Source organism: Arachis ipaensis, chromosome B01, assembly GCF_000816755.2.
Source record: "Arachis ipaensis cultivar K30076 chromosome B01, Araip1.1, whole genome shotgun sequence".
Classification (NCBI taxonomy): domain Eukaryota; kingdom Viridiplantae; phylum Streptophyta; class Magnoliopsida; order Fabales; family Fabaceae; genus Arachis; species Arachis ipaensis.
Genome location: NC_029785.2, coordinates 130,230,010 through 130,236,325, shown reverse-complemented (window position 1 = coordinate 130,236,325; position 6,316 = coordinate 130,230,010).

The following is a 6,316-nucleotide window of genomic DNA, read 5'->3' as shown; positions in this document are numbered from 1 at the left end:
TTAAATAATTTTTTTTGAATTTAAATAAAATATTTTAAATTTTAAAAATTAAAATAAAATTACGCCTAAAAATAAAAAATTAATTTAATACTTTATCCTAATTTTATGCTAATAGAGCTTAAATATTGGACTCTGATAAATATGTTGACAAAAAAGTAATATATAATAGATGGCAAAAAATGACCTTGCATCGAAGGGCACGAATTGCGTAAAAATATTGCATGCAAACATTTATATTTTTTAGTTTGGATTTTATAATAATTTTATAGGTATACTAAATGTTTGATTTCATTTTATGTCAAACATATTAATATAAAAAGTTATTATTTTCACCAAAACTAAAAATATATATATTTATATATATAGTTTTGTTTGTAATTTCAGTTGATATGTGTTTTTATTAGTAATTATAATTATTTTTTTAAAATAAAGTAACTATTTCTAGAAAATGATTAAAGTAATCTTCATGCAAATATCTATTTTAACTATTTTTTATGTGACTATCTACCAGAAACTAATGATGTCTAATTATTGGTAAAAATAATTAGTACACCTTTATAAGTGGAGATTCTTATCCATCCAGGGGTTGGTCGATGGAAATGCGTGGAAGGGGAAAAGGAAAAGGGCTTTTTATCTTAAACGGGCGATTGTGGATAACTATTGAAATAAACTTAGCTAGATATCCACCCTATAATAAATAGTAGGGGATTAACACTGCACGATATTATTATCAATAAAATTAAGTATTAAATGTCTAACGTGGCTCCTTGTATGATTAATTGAGTATCTATAAAATTATTAAATGTCTAACGTGGCTACATGTATAATAAGTATCTTGCTTATCTATATCTATATCTTGATGATGAGCCATGCATATAAGATATTTAGGCTGTGTTTGTTTATGGATATGATATACTGAAACAAAAATATAGAAATATAAAATTATATTTATCAGATAAAATATGAATAAAAATATTATATTTAAAAATATTAAATTAATATTTATTTTATTTATTTTAATATAAAAATATTATTAACAAAAAATATAATTTATTTTTATTTTTTTATTATTTTTACTACAAGAAAATATTGAATATTGTTAAAATAATTCGTCGGTAAATTCATTTTAGTGAAATGATATATTTTGGTGACTCATAATGAGTTATCATTAAATTTATCCACCAATAAATCTAAGAGTAACGAGTCTTAAAATTTAAAGACCAAACCTTCTCCTCCTTCATTTCGAAATTTCATCTCTTTCTCTAACCTCTCTTTTTCCTTTTTTTCTCTAACCGTCGCCTCTCCCTGTAGTCCATCCTCAGTTCCACTGCCGCTTGTCCCTCCGTCAGCCTGTTCCTCCTTTTTCCTCCATTAGCCGCGACTCTCTCTTTCTCTCTGTTTGTTTGCTACCGTCGCCATCTAACACCGTTGCCGTCGTCCAGCACCGACGCCGTCGCCATTCAGCATCAACGCGACTCCCACTTTTTCTCTGTTCTTCTTCTTCTGTTCTTTCCTTAGGTTCTATGGTCCCTCTTTTTCCTTGTTTAAGTTAATTTAATTAAGATTTAGTTATATGTTAATTTAGCATTTAGTTATATGATAATTTAGGATTTAAGGTTTGATTATTATATGCTAATTTAGGATTTAGTGTTAAGTTAATTTAGAATTTAGGATTTGGTTATCATATGCTAATTTAGGATTTAGGATGAAGTTAATTCAAGATTTAGGAATTAGTTATATGTTACTTTAGGATTTAAGACTTGGTTATCATATGCTAATTTAGGATTTAGGATGAAATTAATTTAGGAATTATGAATTAGTTGTATGTTGATTTAGGATTTAGGAAGAAGTGCAAGATGCTTGATATTGAAGTAGGAAATGTATTAAAAAAATGTTACAAGCCTTAAGTTTATATAATATACTTACCTATATTATGTAATATTTAATAGTAGCAATAGTTAACTCTAAAGCTTGTGAATTTACCTACCTATGAAAATAAGTTATTATAATCTGCTAGAAATGTTATGAATTTGATTGTGTTTTGACTGATGATGCTATGGATTGAGGCCGAGGTTGGTTGGATTTGTGGGAACCATATATGTGGATATATGTCAAATTTTAGGGGAGGTTATGTCAATTTTTTTTTGAAATAATCCAAATGTTAAATGATTTTTGTAGTATATATATTGATTAGTGTTAATAGTATATTCTCTTTGCAGACATGCATGATGACAAGTAGTAGAGATAAATTGAGTGGATCTCGTGGTCATGGTAGGGATGGCTTCCACCGAATCCTTGAGGACTTTTCAATCATCATCCTCTACCCCGACAACCCCGTCGACCCCTGTGACGTTATAGGCGGGTCTAGCGGACCAACAGTTTATCATGGTCCCAAACTCGAACTACGTGCCTCCCTCTGCTATGTCTCCTGTAGATCTAGCGAGAGATACTGCGGTGGGTAAGCCCTCTAGTGCCCCCCAGCAGGATGTCCCTCTACCACCGCCGACATCCAGCTGAGGATTTGGCCAATGGCATGCAGGCATGAGTACATACAATGTTTTAATCTTACATTTGTTAATCTTTAGTTTATGTGTTTATATGTGTTTGTTAATGTTAGGTTTTTTCTCTGATAGGTTTGCACCAAACAATAATACTTGCACACAGAAGATGGTCTTCGAGGTCATTAAGTCAATGTATGACCACCCGTAGCCGAGGTACACGACGATCCCGACTAAGACCAAAGAGCGGTGGTTTCAGAAGTGGGCGGTAAGAATCCAATAATGTTGAATTAATTAATTGTATTTTATCTCGACTAAATAATGTTGTTGAATTACTTTGTGCAGTTAAAATTCATATAGGATACAGAACATAATCTCATGATCAGGAAGATCTGATCACCGGACAGCAAAACGGATTCAGCAGATGATGAGTGACGTTCGTTAGGGGCGCGACCACCTAGCGAGATGGATCCATCCATCCATCAAGAAGGAACTAGAGGCCCATTTTGAAATGATGAGGGTTAAAGCGTCGCTGTCTGACGAACATCGCTCACAAGGCTTCACCCAAGTCGTTGATGCATGAGCATCTTTCATTAATTTAAAATAGGAAAAGATATTATTTTAGTTTTAGAAGATAGATTTTAAATTAATTAGGATTAGATATAAAAGGGGAGTGGGATTATTCCACAGGGGGATCCCATTCCACATCTACCAAAATACATTTTATCAGAATCCTTATTTTCTCTCCTTGCCATGAGCAACTAAACCTCCACTGTTAAGGTTAGGAGCTCTGTCTATTGTATGGATTGATTTTATTATTTTTCTATTTTAATTCATATATTGATTTCTATTTCAAGAATTGTTTTCGTCTTATTCTTATGAATTTGGGTGGAACGGAAGTATGACTCTCTTTCTAATTGAGTTCTTGTATAACTTGGAAAAGCTCTTTACTTGAACAACAGCTTGAAAACAAATTCTCCTAAATTTTAATTATCTGGATTTAATGGGATACGTGACATATAATCCTTTTATATTTTGGTAATTAGGATTTCTGTGGCATATAAACTAGAATTAAGCTTCATCCCCTAATTGGAATTAAGTGACCAAGGAATTGGCAATTGATGAATTTTAGATGAGACTAGGAAGGTCTAAGAAATTAGGGTCTAGTCATATATAGTTTGCTATGAATTAAATCTTGCATGACTAAAATAGTTAATAAGAAAAGTCAATCCAGAAATTAGATAACTCTGAAGCCTTAACTGTTTCTCTATACATATTCCCAACTTATTTACTTGCCTTTCTTTAATATTCTTTATATTGTTTAATGTCTTTGAACTCTCAAACACTATTTTCTGTTTGCCTAACTAAGTAAATCATTTAACCATTGTTGCTTAGTCCTTCAATGCTCGTGGGATCGACCCTCACTCACCTGAGGTATTACTTGGTACGACCCGGTACACTTGCCGGTTAGTTTGTGGACTTTAAATTCCGCACCAATCATCAAAGTATACAGGTGCATCGGCGACCTTTATGAAGATGAAAAAAAGACGCTGGTAAAGACCTTCAAGTATATCCATACTTTGAAGGCCAACAAGGAGAGATTTGCTGACGACCAGTCTACGGCCATTACATAGTTTAAATTAATCCTAAGTTTCAAACTTATTTGGTTTAAAGTCAATTAACTATTATCCTAATCACAACGTGTGTGCCACAAGAGGATTACACGCAGAGGTTGGAGGTCGCGACCCAATAGTCTCAGCCACCTAGAGGGAACGGCATTTCTGGCTCCGAGACCTCAGTGGTAGATCCTGATAGGGTTTGGTGCAAGACTGCCTCTGAACGTCACAAGAATCGCCGCTTCAGCGGCCTCCATTCCTTCGCGTTGGTGGCTTTCTCTGTCTCTGCCTTTGCCACCAGCTCTATCGATCTCCAGGAAGTTCTCGACTTCAGGAAGAGGTACAAAAGCTAACACAGGAGCTTCGCCAACAAGCGGAGCAGTCTGAATAGAGGTACAACAACCTTCTTGCATGTGAGGGAGTAGCCGTTGCCATAAGCTCGGACCTTACAGAGAAGCAGGAGCAGCTAGATCGTTTGCGAGAATAGATGGAGGTGTACAACAAGCAGATGTATGCTGGAGGCAGCGATGCTGATGGTTCCAGTGGCAACACCGCTGATGAGGCACCGACGTCAGTACTTACTCCACCGCCTAAGCAGGGGGACCCCGACGACGACGACGATTACAAGGATCTGTAGGGTTTAGGAATTTATTTTTTTTGTCTATTTCATTGTATTCTACTTCTGTGACATTTTATTATATTCAGACCATTTATTTTTAATAAAATAATATGTTCATTTTGGATAATTTTAGATTTCTACAAACAATTTTGTTAGCAAGAGTTTTAATTTGACTACTAATTGTGGCTTAACTGTGCCAAAAAAATACCTACCGACGGACTTGTTGAATTTTTTATGGTAACTTGGCACCTAAACACGTGAAATGGTGCCCAAGTTACCATTGGATTAACATAAAATCTGCCGTTAATTAGCGTCAGACGAAAATAATTCGCTGGTAAACAGTTTTCGGCACCTTTATACTGTCAACTCCAGGACAACGGTAAATCTGACGGTACTCAGTATTTTTTTCCGTAGTGTCTTGTTAATTTTTCATAATTATATTTTTTAATTTTTTTAAATGAAAAAATAAGAAGAAATAAGACTTTCATAATTTATTTTAGTTTATCACCAAATAAAATACAAAAATACAAATTTTTGTATCTCTGTCCGTTGTATCTTGTTCTTAGTGTGTTGTCTTGTCCTATCCTCAAAACCAAACACAGTATTATAGAATGAAACTAGGTAGTATATGTCAAAACAAAAAATCTAGATAGCCAACCTCTTCTTCAGTCAACATTTTAAAAACTTAGCCAATTTTATTATAAAACGTTACCAAAAAATATTTAAAATCTTAAAAGAGAACATTCAAAATCATAGAAGAAACATCCAAAACCTATAAAAAAGACTACAAGAAAAATGTTGAGTACCGTCGGATTTAGCGTCGAACGTTAGTAGCAAGATTTTCATCGAATTTACCATCGGATTAGGTAGGAAATTTGTAAACCTAAAATATTACCGTCGGAATAACATTTCCGACGATAACATCAACGGTAATATTTGAAGGGGAAAAAATTTTTTTGGCGCGCCCACTACCATCGAATTTACCGACGAAAAGATCCGATGGTAACAATGTTTAGTGAAACACTGCGTTTTGGCACACGAAAAACGTTACCATCGGATTACTCTGACAATAACAGTGCCCCAAATGAAAGCGTGAACGTCGTCTCCCCCATTTCGAATTTCACACTCTCTATCTTCATCTCCACCCTCTCTCTCATCACCACCACCACCTTCGTTCCCTGCTCCGTCGTCGCCACCCCCTCTTTCTTCTCCTTCTTCTCCCGCCTCTCTCTCTCTCTCCTTCGTCGTCACCACCACCTGCCATTACCACCATCTGTCACCACAGCAACTTTGATGACCACCACTTCAACATCCATGTCTTCTCTTATTTTTATTGTTCTTCATTACAGGTTCAATGAACAACTCTTTTCCAATTCATTTAATTTTAGTTTAATGTAGTTTAGGTTTGAGTAGGACTTTAATTTTAATTTTGAATCGGTTTTAAAGTTAGTACAGCTTAGTTTTTTAATTTTAGTGTATTTAGGTTGATTAAGTTAGGTTAGATTCAATACATTAGGTTTTGAATAGTTGAAGTGTTTGAAATTATTTAATCATGTTAATTACTGCGTTGATGACTATTTTGC